This window comes from Marmota flaviventris, chromosome 19, assembly GCF_047511675.1.
Source record: "Marmota flaviventris isolate mMarFla1 chromosome 19, mMarFla1.hap1, whole genome shotgun sequence".
NCBI classification, from domain to species: Eukaryota; Metazoa; Chordata; class Mammalia; order Rodentia; family Sciuridae; genus Marmota; species Marmota flaviventris.
In genome coordinates this window covers 17,673,865-17,688,443 of record NC_092516.1, presented here as the reverse complement: position 1 = coordinate 17,688,443, position 14,579 = coordinate 17,673,865, and the positions used below count along the sequence as shown (strand labels likewise).

Genomic DNA, 14,579 nt, shown 5'->3' with positions numbered 1-14,579 from the left:
AGCAAGTATAGCTGTATTTATTCATTCATCATCCAAGGCAGGGCAGTAGGTATAAGAAAACTTTTCAGAAAAGTGATTATATCCTTTTTTTTTTTTTTCTTAAGAAAAGCAAGCATCTAAGAACAAAATAGAATTCTTAGAGAAAAATTTTTAAAAAATTTTTGTCTATTGAACCCAGCCTTTTGTGTTTTTATTTTCTTATTACAATTCTTTTTATAGTTGTAGATGGACAGCATGCCTTTATTTATTTTTTTATGTGGTACTGAGGATTGAACTCAGTGCCTCACACATGCTAGCCAAATGCTCTGCCACTGAGCTACAGCCCCAGCCCTGTGTTTTTTTATTTTTAGGCAAATCTTTCTGAGTTGCTGAGGCTGGCCTAAAATTTGCAATCCTGCCTTAGGATCCTGGGTTGCTGGGATTACAGGTGTGCACTTCCAAGCCAGGTTTAGAGTTTATAGCAATTACAAAGCTGTAATATTGTTACCCATTCAGAGAAAGTCTCAGGGAACTAAAGAGGAAACTAACTGTGGAAACAAACTGAAACATGTTTGTTCTTTATTTTCTAGGATCTAGGTCTAAATTTAAGGGAATCAGGAGTAGCACTAATAAAATGAAGAGCAATTACTTAATTGGTCACTGTGGAGCCGGAAGAGCCTTGTCCTTCTTCTTGTAGACTCTGGTGCTGTTAGTTTGAGTGTGCTGTACTGGTCCTCACATAGAAAGAGTGCCACTTTTCAGCTCCCAGTGTCAAGAGGCCTTTCCTTTCTGGCCACTGTGAAGATTCTTTCTATAATCAAATAGTGCTCCCCCTCCATCCAGGGACATTTAGGAATCTCTCCAGGCATTTTGGGTTGTCACCACTGTGGGGAAGGGAAGACTGGAACTCATTGTCACTCACTTCCATGTGGGTAGAGGCTGAGATGCTGGTAAATATCCTACAGTGCTCAGGTCAGCCCCCCACAGGAAGGAATTACCCAGACCAAGATGTCAGAAGTACCAAGTTCCAGACAGTGCATTTTGAAGAGCCTAGCAGACTTATGGCCCAAACCTTTCCTTTCTCTCTCAAGACCTTAGAGACCACAGAAGTTGAAGTTGCTAGTTGAAAATCGGCCATGTTATTAAAGCTGATCTGTCCTGACACTCCTAGAAAGTAGATAGAACCTTCACTGTTTGTGTCTCACCTGCTTGCGTGGTGAACTCTTAGAACTCTCCCACTTTCATCAAGCCTCTCCCAGGGAGTTGGGTGCAGCCGCTTGGTTTTCTTTTGGCCAGGACTGCAGAAAACGGTGGCTGCTGAGAGTTGGCCTGGGGAGCGCAAACCACTGCCACCTTTCCCATCAGCGGCTTTCCCCCACCTTGGTTTAAGCATGAATGTCACCACCCTGAGTTCCTCTCCTCTTTCCCTTCCCACTGTAGTACTGTATTGAGGTTGTCGGAGGATGAATTCTTTTTAACCATTGTTTTTCTAAGATGTCTTTATTTTGCCCTTATTTTTAAGGAAAATTTTAGTTTGTTGTAGAGTTGTAGGTGGACACTTTGTTCTTCTCAGGGCTTTAGAAATGTCCTTCCATTGTCGGTTGTTCTTAGAGTTTCTGATGATGAAATCAACTGTGATTTCCATTGTTGCTCCCTGTCTGTAAAATGCTTTTCCCTCCTGTCTGCTTTTAGGATTTACTCCTTATCTTTGTTTTTCAAGAGTTTGGCTTTGATATTTTTACTTGGGTTTTTATTGTAGTTTTTTTTTTTTTTTCATTTATCCAACTTGGGGTTCTCTGAGCACCTTGGGTCTGAAAACTCGTACGTGTTGACTGTACAAATCTTCCACCCCACTTTCTCTCACTCTTCCTCTTAGGACTGATTACATGTATCTTGGACACATTGTTCCAGTTTTCCCTGCTCTTTTCCCCCTCCTAATTTTAGTTGGGGTAATTCCTTTATGTTTCTTTTTTTTTTTTTTAATTTTTTATTGTTGGTTGTTCAAAACATTACATAGTTCTTGATATATCATATTTCACACTTTGATTCAAGTGGGTTATGAACTCCCATTTTTACCCCGTATACAAATTGCAGAATCACATCAGTTACACATCCATTGATTTACATATTGCCATACTAGTGTCTGTTGTATTCTGCTGCCTTTCCTGTCCTCTACTATCCCCCTCCTTTATGTTTCTAAATCTCTCATCTGTTCACGCAATTTGTCTACCTTTTCCACTAAAGCCTTTTTTGTATTTATCATAGTTTTAAAGTCCCTGTGAGATGATTCCAATGTCTTGGCCTTCTCTTGATCCAGTTCTGTTGAGAGTAGACTATCTTAATGACATTTTGTATTTGCTGTTTTTCCTGTGGTAGTTTTTGGCTGAATGCCAGATGTGCCTAGAAGGAGAGAATGGCGTGCCCCTTCTTCTGCTAGGTGGTCCGTGTGAGGACTTGAAGGCCAGTCTGGTCTGTAGTTGCAGGAACCTGTGCTTCGTTGTTGCTTTGGACATACTCAGTTTGCCACAGTATGGGATCAGGTTCTTCCCTTTGGCAGATCTTGTTTATCCCAGTTCTCCTGTCTTACCCTCAAACTTGGGAGCTTTGTGTGCTACACTAAGAGCTTCTCTCTTGCTTTCTGTATGGTAGAAGCCCATTGCTTGATGCCCATTCAGAATCGCCAAGTCCTGCAGGGTCTCTCAGATTTCCCCATTGCCTTCAACAACTTCTGCCCTCCTTCCCCTAGGTTGGCCTCCAGGAGGGGATGTCTTCAGCACTGGCCCTCCTGAGGGGTCTACTGCAGCTGCCTCCTATGCAGTGCAAGGCCCAGGGTACCACAAGGTTCTCCTGGCCCCCTGCCTCGCTCTCAGCCTCCTCCAGGCCCCATGCACCCAAGTTTGAGGGCCAGTGTCTCTCCAGCAGGATCACCTTGTGTCTTTTCTTCCTGTGAACTGTCCCCTCTGCTCTCCCTGCCTTATATACTCTTTTTATCAGTGTTAACCTTTTAATGGTACCTTATAGTTGTACATAAGGGTAGGATTCATTGTTACATATTCCTCCGTGCACATAACAGTATAACTTGGCCAATAGCATACACTCTTGTACTGTGCAGCATCACACCCATCATTAGGCTCCAGAAGCCAGCACCAGGTTCAGAAAGCCGCTCTGCTATCCCAGGTCTGTGTTCAGAGCCCCTCCTTTCCTGCCTGTAACTTTCTTCAAGTTAATTAACTTTTCTCTGTGTGGCTATCTAATCTCCAAAATGGGCATGAAAATGCTGTGAATTTCATGGTCATCTTGAGACTTAAATGGGCTGGTGGGCATAAAGTAGTAACTAGATGGTTAAAAGAACCAGGTCTCTAGAGTGATAGTGCCCAGACTCATCACCTACAGGTGAAACCTTGGCAAGTCATTTCTCCATGCTTCACTTTTCTCATCTGTAGTGTGGGGATGATTCCTCTCACAAAATTACTATGAAATTTAATGGATTAGCTCTTGCAAAGCACCTGGAGCAGTGCTCAGGAAATCTCAGTCGTGGAGAAGATGACAAGTCCTGGAGGGCCCTGCGCATCCCCTGTTGGAGCTCTCCTTGAGCCGGAGCAGGATGGTTTATTTTCCTCGATAGTCCTCGAGCTCGCTCAGGGCCGGGGCCGAGTCTCTTACTCATGATGGCTCATGGAAGGGAACCAAATAAATATTTGTCCAGTGACTAACCCCATGAAAAGGTTAGTGGGGAAGCAGCCTGCCACTGAAGTTGGTGCTGGGCCGCACAGCTCCACTCGGTAAACGTTGGATATTCCAAGCACTCTTTTGAGAAAAGCCTCATTTCTAAGAAATTAGTTTTCTGTTTTGAGTCATCTATAGTGTTCTTTCATGCATCAGGCACTCTTTTCTCTGACCTTTAGAATAGGGCAAGTACAAATTTATGATCCTCCCCACCCAGATTCTACTTGTCATCCATCAAAAGTGGCCTCACCCTGATTTTTCAGGTAAATAGTTTCCCCCTCCACTTTGTATCCTGGAACTTGCATGGTGGAACTTCCTGGGTTGCATCTGATGTGTACTCATTGTAGAAAGCTAGAGTGAGTGTCCCTGAGTATCCAAATGTCAGTGCTACATGCCTTTAAAAAATATGAAACATTTTTGTTTATAGAGATACAGTCCTACATTTGCAAAGTAGTTTAGAAGGTTTCAGAATGTTCTCTTTTTTGCTGTTGTAGTCTCCTAAAAGTCATGTGAGAATTTGATGCAAATATAAATAAAGTGAGGGGCAGGAAGGTCAAGTGATGTATTTTTAGATCATATGATTAGTTTGTGGTGGAACTAGGAACAGAATCTAGCATGAAAATTTAAGAGAAACCTAGTTTTGGTTCATGACATTGAAATTACCCTTCCTTCCTTCCTTCCTTCCTTCCTTCCTTCCTTCCTTCCTTCCTTCCTTCCTGCCTTTCTCCTTCTTTCCTTCCTTGGTACTGAGGATGAGCCCAGGACCTTGTGCATGCTAGGCAAGGGCCCTATCACTGAGCTGTATCCCAAGACCACCCCCTTCTTAAAATTGTGTTTTGAGACAGGGTCTCACTAAGCTGCCCAGACTGGCCTTGAACTTTCAGTCCTCCTCCTGCCTCAGCCTCCCAAGGAGCTGGATTACATGCCCAGTTTGAAAGTACTCTGAGGGTTCAAAGACTGGTTCACATTGTGTTGTTCATTTAATGGATGTCTGCCTCAGTTTCTAAACCCAGAAATCAGGAAAATAAAAATTGCCCTTTAAGGATACTTATAATAGCATGAAATAACAAGTGAAAGTGTTTTCATAAAAGAGAATGTATAACTATAATATGGCTATTTAAAAACTTTTTTTAACTTTAGCATTGGAAATTTGGTATTAATTGATAGTGTCTCAATGAATTATACTGTGGTCTATGAATTGTGGTTTCTGTGTAAGATTGATTTCTTAACCAGAGAGAGCTTTATATTTTATAAATTTCCTTGGTACTTTGTGAAGGACTTTTTAAGTTGATAGTTGATAGTCAGTGATTGTGTTGTGCTGCTTCTGTTAAGAAGCTTCATGTCATGCCAGGATGGGAAAGTTAGGGTTCTAGGTCTCTGTTCTTGTCCTTGCCCCGCATAATTGTAGAGACCTCAGGTTGTGTTTTCATTTGAAAACTCAAACCTGATGATAGTCCGTTATTGGAAAGCCCCCAGTGCCTCCCGATGCCTCTGCTTCCTTAGCAGATAGCGCCTTTCTCTGTAGCCAGATCCCCCTCCTCCTTTCTCTGCCCTGGTGAGACCCCTTCCCACTTCCCCCTGCCTTGACTCAGCTGCGTTGTGGACTGCTTCCCTGGAAAGCCTGTCTTGGCCACGTGGACCATTACTCTTCTGTTTGTGTTGCCAGGCCTCTCTGGACAAGTCGGTTATTTACATTTCTGTCTTTCCCAGGAGCTTCCCAGTGGTGGGACTGACTCATTTCTCTCTCTCTCTTTTCCCTGTCCCCAGTTCTTGACATTTAGTGAAAACCCCATAAATACGAGGTGAATGATGGGGTCTAAAATCTGACTGCCTGGGAGCAAGTTCGTCTGGGGTGGGTGCACCCAGGAACTGCTGGTGCAGGCATTTTTACAGCCTCCTCGCCAGTAGCATGAGGCACTGCAGCTTAAGGCGTTGATCCTCTGATGGAGGGTTCCGCTCCTCAGGTTCTGTTTATTGTGTGCCTGTGATTCCTTGGTGGCCTCATCCCACACAGCATTGTCACGACCAGCCCTGTGTTGAGAACTGCCTTCCCTGCCTGCCCTGCTCCCGCTCCTGCTCCTGCTCTTGCTTGAGGGTGGACATGGCTTTTTGGTTTTGTGTGGTCTGCGCTCCACAGTAACTTCTTCCAGAGAGAAGCTAGAACAGCTTGTTAACCCGGGAAAGGTCCTTCTTGGATAAGCCTTGGGAATCATCTGCAGGTTGTTGTAATTGGCTGTACCTCTCTGAGTAGCCAGTAGCCCTCACTAGGTGTCAGGAACTGCGATCAATGTGATGAATAATAGAAAAGATGGCGTTTTTGCACTCCTTCTACAGTGGTGTATCATTGCTGTTATTTCTCTTTTATAGTTAGAATTACTCTGTTTTATAGTGGAGCAGATGGACACCCATAGTTGCAGCTAAGAGGTGACATCGCTGGGGTCTGTCTGATCCCAGAGCCCTGGCCCTTAACCCCTGCCATATTCTGTATTCCTGTCCTCGCTATCCTCTCCCTAAAACGAAACTTGCTATCTGTATCCACCCGCTTCTTATCTGAACTCAGTGACTGCCTGCAAAATGTTAGAAGGCTAGAAAGAATCAGTTGTGACTCATGCACACAAGGTGGGTTCAGGCAGCACTGACCTCCAGAGAGCACTGATTGCCCATACCTGGGAAGGCTTCTGCTATGCTCCTGCCAACCCTTCCCTGCTGGGCCCCGTGCCCTGCCCTGTTAGTTATCCTGCCTTCACCTGAGCTGTGGTTCTTCACCCTTCTACACAGTGGTTCCTCAGTGCCACCAATGCTAGGGAATTGCCTGGGGAGTTTTTTTTTTTTTTTTTCCTTCCTCCAAAAGGGCCAGGATCTACCCCAGAGGAGTGATCCAGTTGTTCTGAGTTGGGGGTCCAGTCATTGGTATTATCATTTTTAAACTGTTTTATTGAATCATGTGTCATTGAAAAACAGACACATTCTGAGAAATGTCAGGCAACTCATCATTGCATGAACATCATGGCGTGTGCTTACACAAACCTAGACAGTGCAGCCTGCCATGCACCTGGGCCAAATGGTATAGATCTGCGGTGCAGCCTGATGCTCCTGGGGCCGAGATGCACAGAACAGATTAAATCAAGCCAGGAGAAATGATGCAGCTGAGAGGTGCAGTAAACCTGAGGCGTCTGAGGCTACTGCTGGCATCACATCACACTGTTCAGAGTAAATTTTTTTCCTGTAAGTAAAAGTACATTCTACAATAATGATCCAAAATACAGTAAAGCCAGGTGCAGTGGTACATGCCTGTAATCCCAGTGACTCTGGAAGCTAAGGCAGGAGGATTGAAAGTTCAAGGCCAGGGCTGGGGATGTGGCTCAAGCGGTAGCGCGCTCGTCTGGCATGCGTGCGGCCCAGGTTCGATTCTCAGCACCACATACAAACAAAGATATTGTGTCCGCCGATAACTAAAAAAATAAATATTAAAAAGAAATTCTCTCTCTCTCAAAAAAAAAAAAAAAAAAAAGAATCAGCTTGAATTTAAAAAAAAAAAAAGAAAGTTCAAGGCCAGCCTCAGCAATTTAGCAAGACCCTAGGCAACCTAGTGAGACCCTATTTCTAAGTAAAAAATTAAAAAAGGGCTGGGAATATAGCTCAGTTGGTAAGTGCTTGCCTCATATGCACAAGGCCCTGGGTTCAAACCCCAGCACCAAGAAATAGAAAATAAAAAGGCTGGTGACGTGGCTTAGTGGTTTAGGCACCCTTGGGTTCAATTTCCAGTATTATACAAAAAAGGTACAGTCAATACATCAAGCAGTAGCGTAATGGCTTATTATCAGGTATCAAGTACTGGACGTGTGCTCTGCTCTCGTGTGGTGGGCAGCGCAGTAGGTTTGTTTATACCAACCGCACCGCAAATATGTGAGAAGTGCGTTACACTGGCACAGCACAATGTCATCAGATGACAGGAATTTTCTGCTTCTTTATAATCTTATGGGACCATCACATATGTGGCCCATCATTGACTTTATGTATCATAAAATTCACCCATTGCAAGTGTGCAACTCAGTGATTTTTAGTAAATTTAGAGTTATGTAGCCATCACCACAATCCAGATTTAGAACATTTTGATCACCTCAGATAAGCTCCGCTGTGGCCCTTCACAATTAGGTCCCATTCCCATCCTACCTAGCCAGCCACTCATGCCTTCTCTGCCCCTTTGTACAAATGGAGCCATCTGTATTATTTTCAGACTGCCCACCATTGTAACTAATAGAGGTGGTTAAAAGCGACTTTTTATTCCACATTTTTCCTTACTATTCTCTCAGTTCAGAGTGGCTCAGGAAAAAACAAAAACAAAAAAACTGAAACAAACAAAATAAAACCATAGGCCCCTCCCACGGCTGACTCTTAGATAAGCAGGGAGCTAAATGGCTGCTTGTGAGCTGCATTGAGAACTTAATGATCATTTGTGACCTCCTTTCTCTGGGAGCATGCAGAACCTGTCTCGGAGTTGGAGTGCCTCCCTGCCAGCTGTGGCCACAGCACTGAGTCAGCCCAGTGTGGAGAGCTGAGCACTTGACTTTGTGCCTTGCCTTTGGCACTTTTTTTTTCCTCTGGTGATGGGATGGAACCCAGGGCCTTACATATTTCTGGCAAGTGCTCTACCATTGAGCTATACCCTCAGCCCAGCTTAGACACTCTGCTGTGGACTGTTTTTTGGTGTGGCTTTTCAGCTCCTCCTCACCCTCTATGTGGTCTTACCACAGCAGTAAATGGGACCCGCTTCCTGTAACATATCCCCATAGGTCATAGTGCTGTATGCACTGTCCGCATAGCAATATCTTGCGAAATATTTCTCACCTGTTTTTGCTTAAATAGATGTTGAAATCTCAAACTCAGCTGCCTCCTGGTTCAAGGAGGTACCATAAATGACTTGAGAAGAATGGGGCACTTGAAAGTCCCTTGGAGAGACAGTTGAGAGAGGTTGAAGAATGTGATTGGCGGAGAAGTTTCCTTGGACTTTGCCTGTATAAGCAGGAATTGTTGGTGGAACTGTGAAACAACCCACATGGTTAAAGTAGGACTAGGAAATAGATTCCATTCCATGTGCCAGAGGGGAGAAAGGCCAACTGACCAAACAAAAAACCAAGTGGATAAGCTTACATGTGCAGGAAAATGATAAAACTCCATTCCGTTTCTGTAATTCTTCATCTTAGTCATTTTTGATTGGAATTCAAGTAACGTTATGAAGATTAAGATTGATAAGGTTTTTTTTTTTAATGGAAAGGTTTTATAGTTTATTAATCCTCACGAAAAAGTTGCATAATCACCGCAGATAAAGTCATTGCAGAATCTTTACTCCTTTGACTTTTTGCCAGCACCAACATTGGCCTTCGCAGTCCCCCTGACTTTCTTCATTCTGTTCTTGCGTTCCTTTTGCTGTTTTCTTGAGGTCTTCTTCTTTTCATACAGGCCGTGTCTTGACAGTCTATGTTTGGGTTTATTTTTCTTCGCATAACCCAAGGAATCATAAATCATGCCAAAGCCAGTTGTCTTGCTACCTCCAAAATGGGTTCTGAATTCAAACACAAAGATGACATCTGGTGTGGTCTTGTACATTTTGGCTAATTTTTCTCGAATTTCTGTCTTAGGTACTGTGCTTTCCCAGGGTGAAGAACGTCAATGACCATTTGTTTCCGCTGAAGTAGTCGGTTGGTCATGAACTTCCTGGTCCAGATAGTTACTGTGTCATTCATGATGGCAGTAGACGTTCAGACACCCAGGGAGGAAAAGCTTGTTGTTGTTTAAAATGAAAAAAAAAAAAGTTATAATTCTATCTTAGAGAAGCTTGTAAATATGTGGGCAAAATCCCATCTTTTTGGGGAAATAATTCAGAGTATAGAATGATTAAATCTATATTTGATCCTTTTCCTTCTGAGAAATATCTTTTTCTTTTTCATGTTTTGCATGGGAAGATTTTTTTCCTAATGCTATGCCTTTAGGATTCTGTAAAGTCTTTTAAGACTTTCTAAACTACTTTGTGGAATGTGTAACAAATTGTTTTATGTATTAAGTGTCAGAGGGTCCTTTATTTTTAAAATCCAATTAAGTAGATTTCAGATTCCTTCCCAGAAATGTAAGAGGACAGCTGATCTAATGAGATACAGCAGTAAGAACTCACTCAGCAATCTGCCAGGTCACCATGAAATGAAGTCATTGCACCCAGCCATCACAGAGGCAGAGGCTTGGGAGGATTTCGGAAGCACTTGTAACAGTAGATGACAGGGTTGCATAAATTGGAATTCCCCGGAACTGAAATGCACTGTGGGCAGCAGTGTTGCTGACCTGGGTGCAGTGTTCTCATTCCTTGATCAGCCCTAGGCAGATATTTCCAGGTAACCAGAATTTAAAATCAGTTTTTCAAATGGTCTCTCAGGGTCCCATTTCTTTTTTTATTAATTAATTTTCTTAAACCAGTGGAGGTCATGGGCATGCGCCTAAGGAAGCCTTGGCTGCCCGCCCTTCCCTGTCCAGCTCCTGCTTTGGGTTCCTGCTCCCAGCCCCCTACAGGGCTTTTACACCACTCCCCCTTCTTCTTTTTCTTCCTCCCTATCTTCTTTTCCCTTTTTTGTTAGTAAAAGCAAGCCTCCCTTCCTTGCTATTTAAATAAGGCTTGTTACCCAGGCTAACACAACCTTAGGTTAATTTTTATTGATTGATTTAACTCTTACAAACCTATTTGCTAGATGAGAAACTGGCAGAAAAACTGTGCTTGTGGGTCAGAACTTGAAACCAGGGCAGTTTAGATCCATAGTCCCAGCTTTTAACTACCACACATGCCCACTTCTGGGAGAGTCCTTCTCCCTGACCTCCCTGGGGCTCAGTCTGGTCTTTTTGCTGGGGCCTGGTGTGTCTTTCTTGCTGACTTGGATTGTGCTGATCAGTTATCTGCTCACCAAGGTAAAGGGCCACTTCTGATTTGGTTCTGTCTTCGCCCTTGCTGATGGCCTGGTATTCAGAAAGGCTTCTAAGGGGATGCTTTGGAGAGAAGGAATTCTTCCCTAAAATATAAGCGACCTTTCCAGACTGGTGGCCTCCCAAGAGTATATTCTGGCATGTTCCCATCTCTGTATGTCCCCACCCCCCCTGTGCCTGAAAGGCAACGAGAGTTCAATAATTGTGGCTTAAATACTCATTGATTCAGCACCAATGTATGTGACTATGACATGTTCAGTCACTGCTGCACTAGCAGTAATTTGGGGTGAAGGGAGGCATAAAAAAAAAATAAGACCAGCAGAGCCACGGTCTCACGTGTGAATGTATCAACCACAGAACTGCAGCACTGTGATCTTGGGTGCAATGGGGCGCCACTGGTGTGTGATATTAGCCTTGGTGGCCTAGCCACATATTTGCTGCCCCTGTGTAGACAGTGCCTGCGTGCTGGAAATGTAAGCCCCTGCTCTGAGGCCGCAGGTGGCTGAAAGGGTTCAAAGGGAGCAATTTGGTGAAGTCTTGAAAAGCCAGCATCTCTCAACCTCTAAAGTGCTAGTTGAGAAAGTGCAGAAATCTCTCTTCAAAGTAAGAAAGATGTGGATTTGGGAAGTGATTAACAGGGATTGAAGTTTCTTGGGAAAACATACTTAAAGTAGATCAGGGGTGACCAAACTGGCCTAAGGGCCAAATTCAGCTGCAAAAGGCTCAGAGTGGTTTTTGCATTTTAAAGTGGTTGAAAAAAATTTGAAGAGCAGTAATATTTTCTGACACAGGAAAATCAGGTGCAATTCAAATTTCAGTGTCCATGGAGTCTGGGACATAGGGTTGTCATGGATTTGTTATCTGCAGCTGCTTTTGTGCTTCAGGGTAAGAGCAGAGTCGTAGCACGGATGGACGAGAGGATCTGCAGGCCTGAATCATGTATTCATTATTCTTCCCAGAAAAACTTAGCTATAAACCATTACATAGGAGATTGTATTTATTTAGATCTTGTCCTGAAATATGTTTATGAGTAGAGATCATGAAGAAAACCCTGTTATATTACAGTTTTCTGGGAGGTAGAGGAGAGAGTAGTTTCTGATTTCTTTCTGTCACATTGTCACCAACACATTGTGCCTACACATTGGTACAGTATTACCAGGGGTAGCCACTCCTGTCCATTTTGCCAGCTGCTCCTTGAGTGTAAGGCAGAATGTTGAGGAAGAGAAAGTTGCACCTCAGGCTGGCCTCATGCCAGTCCTGAGTGATTCTTAAAAGCCAGTGTGAAGGCTGCCCACCACTTCCTGGAGAATCACTGATGTGGATCCTGAGTTGGCCAACACTTTCCACTAACAGCCCACTGGCCAGTACTTTGAGCTCTGAAGGTCATACGGTCTCTGTCACATTAACTCAACTCAGCCATTATAACCCAAAACAGCCACAGATAATACATAAACACGAGCCTGGCTGTGTTCCAGGAAAACTATTTATACATGCTGGCATTTGAATTTCATATGATTTTTATGTGCCACAAAACCTTATTCCTCTTTTGGTTTCTTTCAACCACTTAAAAATAAAAACTGTGCTTAGCTTCCCAGGCCATACAGAAATAGGCCATGAGCTGGCTTTGGCCTGCAGGTGTAGTTTGCTGACCCTTGGGATTAATAGATCATGTGTCCCTGACTCCATAGCGAGGCATTCTGGAATCAAATTCGAGCCTGGTTGTGTTCCACTAGTAATGTGGTCCTAGGCAAGTTCTCTCAGTACCTCACTTTCTTCATCTGTAAAATGGGGATAATTGTAGCTCCTACCCCATAGGGTCCATGTGGGAATTAACAGAGAATAGATGTAGGTGCCAGCTCAGTGCATGGGGTGTATGAAGCATTCTGTAAATGTTAGCTGCAGCAGTTCTTAGCTATTAAGTCTCTAGAGGGACCCCAGAGCCTTGGTGGAACCATTTATGACAGGAAGGTTTGGCACTCTTGGCAGCCTTCAGTCCACCATTGGAATAGTATAACAGGAAGGTGGAAGGTTTGGTGCTACCTTAATTTCATGCAGTTAAGATTGATCTATTTAAAGGGGATGGGTTAACGTACTTTCATCAAAAACAAAGATTTTTATTCTGACCTGTAAAGATGCCCTGGGGTGTGTGTTTGTGTTTGTGTGTGTGTGTGTGTGTGTGTGTATGATGTGTGTATCCTTGTGTGTTAATGTGTCCCTGGAATCAGGATTTTTTGCCCTTGGTACTGTTGACATTTAGGACCACTAGCAGGCAGAGTATGCTCCCCTCTGTAAAGATGTTCCTGTCCTGATCGCCAGATCCCGTGAATGTGTTAGATTGGGTTTAAGTGGGGATTAAGGTTGGAGATGGAATAAAAATTGCCTCTTAGCACAGAGGGAGATGATTTGGGATTATGCAGGCGGACCCAGTGCAGTGACTGTGGACTAGGGAGCAAACAGTCCTTCAGAGGGAGCTGTTACCAGGGAAGAAATGAGAGTTGGCTTTGGCTATGCAGGAAAGGGGCCAAGGAATGTGGGCGGCCTCTAGAAGCTGGAAAAGGAAGGAAACGGATTCTCCCCTGGAGTGTCCAGAAAGGAATTCAGCCAGTGCTGACACCTTGATTTTAGCCCAGTGAGACCTATTTTGAAATTCTGACCTCTAGAATCATAAGAAAACAAAATTTTAAACCTCTGAGTTTGTGGCAGTCTGTTACAGCAGCAATAGGAAGCTAATACAGGCCAGGTAATCTTTTATGTTAGTTATGGAAAGCGATGCACTGAAGATTCTCAAAGGCACCCTGGCCTCTGCTCACCAGCCACACATTGCAGATGTCTCCAGACAGTGCCACGTCTCTCCTGGGGTGGGCACTTGCCTCCAGTTGAGAATCACTGAAGGTTAGAGCAAATTGGGAAGATCACATGAACTGCTAACAGTAGTTCCTGCTGAGAGACGGGATTAGAGAAATGGAGTAGTAGTATACTAGTATAGTATAGATGGTTTTACTTTTTCTGTCCCCTGCCCCCAGTTTTAGTGATTGTGAGTTTTACTGTGGAAGGCAGTTCTGTACCCACATTTCTGCTTTTTATCTAGTTTCATTAAATTTTTTTCTTATTACCTCGTGTGAGGTAAAAGTTGGCCTTTCAAACCTTTCTCTTTTTTTAAATTTTTTTTTTTTTTAGTTATACATGGACACAATATCTTTATTTTGTTTATTTTTATGTGATGCTGAGGATCGAACCCAGGGTCTCACACATGCGAGGCGAGCGATCTGCTGTGCCACAACCCCAGCCCTCAAACCTTTCTCTTTGGCAACATCTGTCCATCCGTCCATTCACTGTATTTTCCTCCAGCACCTGCTGTGTGACAGGTGCTGGGGGACAGTGATGACTGGATCTGGTCTCAGCTCCCATGGGGGCAGCTGTCTGGCAGGCAGGGGTCGGTAGTCTCTGCTTGGAGATCACAGCCCATGTTGATGGTGTGGCCAGCCCATTTCTGTTCTTAACTTGAGAGTCCAGGGCTCCCTTAATAGAGGTTTTATGAAAGCATGTGGAGTAGTCAATAGTCAGTATCCTGGGGTTCACAGTAGTGGCATTTGGGTGTTGGGATAACAACTACTTTACCAGAAATTGGTCCATAACTAAGACATGGAAATTGTCAGGCTAATTGGAAGGTTTCCTTTGACTCTGAGCCCTGAGCGTTTTCTGTCCGTAGAACAGCCTGATTTGGCAAGCATTATTTTTATTGTTGGGTCACTCTGTCCACTGTTTTTTTTCCCTTCAGGTGCCTTGACATGTTCAGTCCGTTTAAATTTAATAAATGAAAACAACAACAACTGGTCAAAGATAACTCACTTTATACTTACCTGGCAGAGGAAATACCATGATTAGCAAATATAATTTTTTAAGATTTTTAC

The 14,579-nt window shown here is 43.7% G+C and overlaps 1 protein-coding gene and 1 pseudogene across 6 annotated transcripts in view; one reads left to right on the top strand and one right to left on the bottom strand.

Moving 5' to 3' along the window:
* Arhgap17 (Rho GTPase activating protein 17) overlaps window positions 1-14,579 on the top strand; it is an 85,459-nt gene that overhangs the window by 15,817 nt on the left and 55,063 nt on the right. The window lies entirely within an intron of this gene.
* LOC114103168 (small ribosomal subunit protein eS24-like) lies at window positions 8,978-9,471 on the bottom strand (annotated as a pseudogene).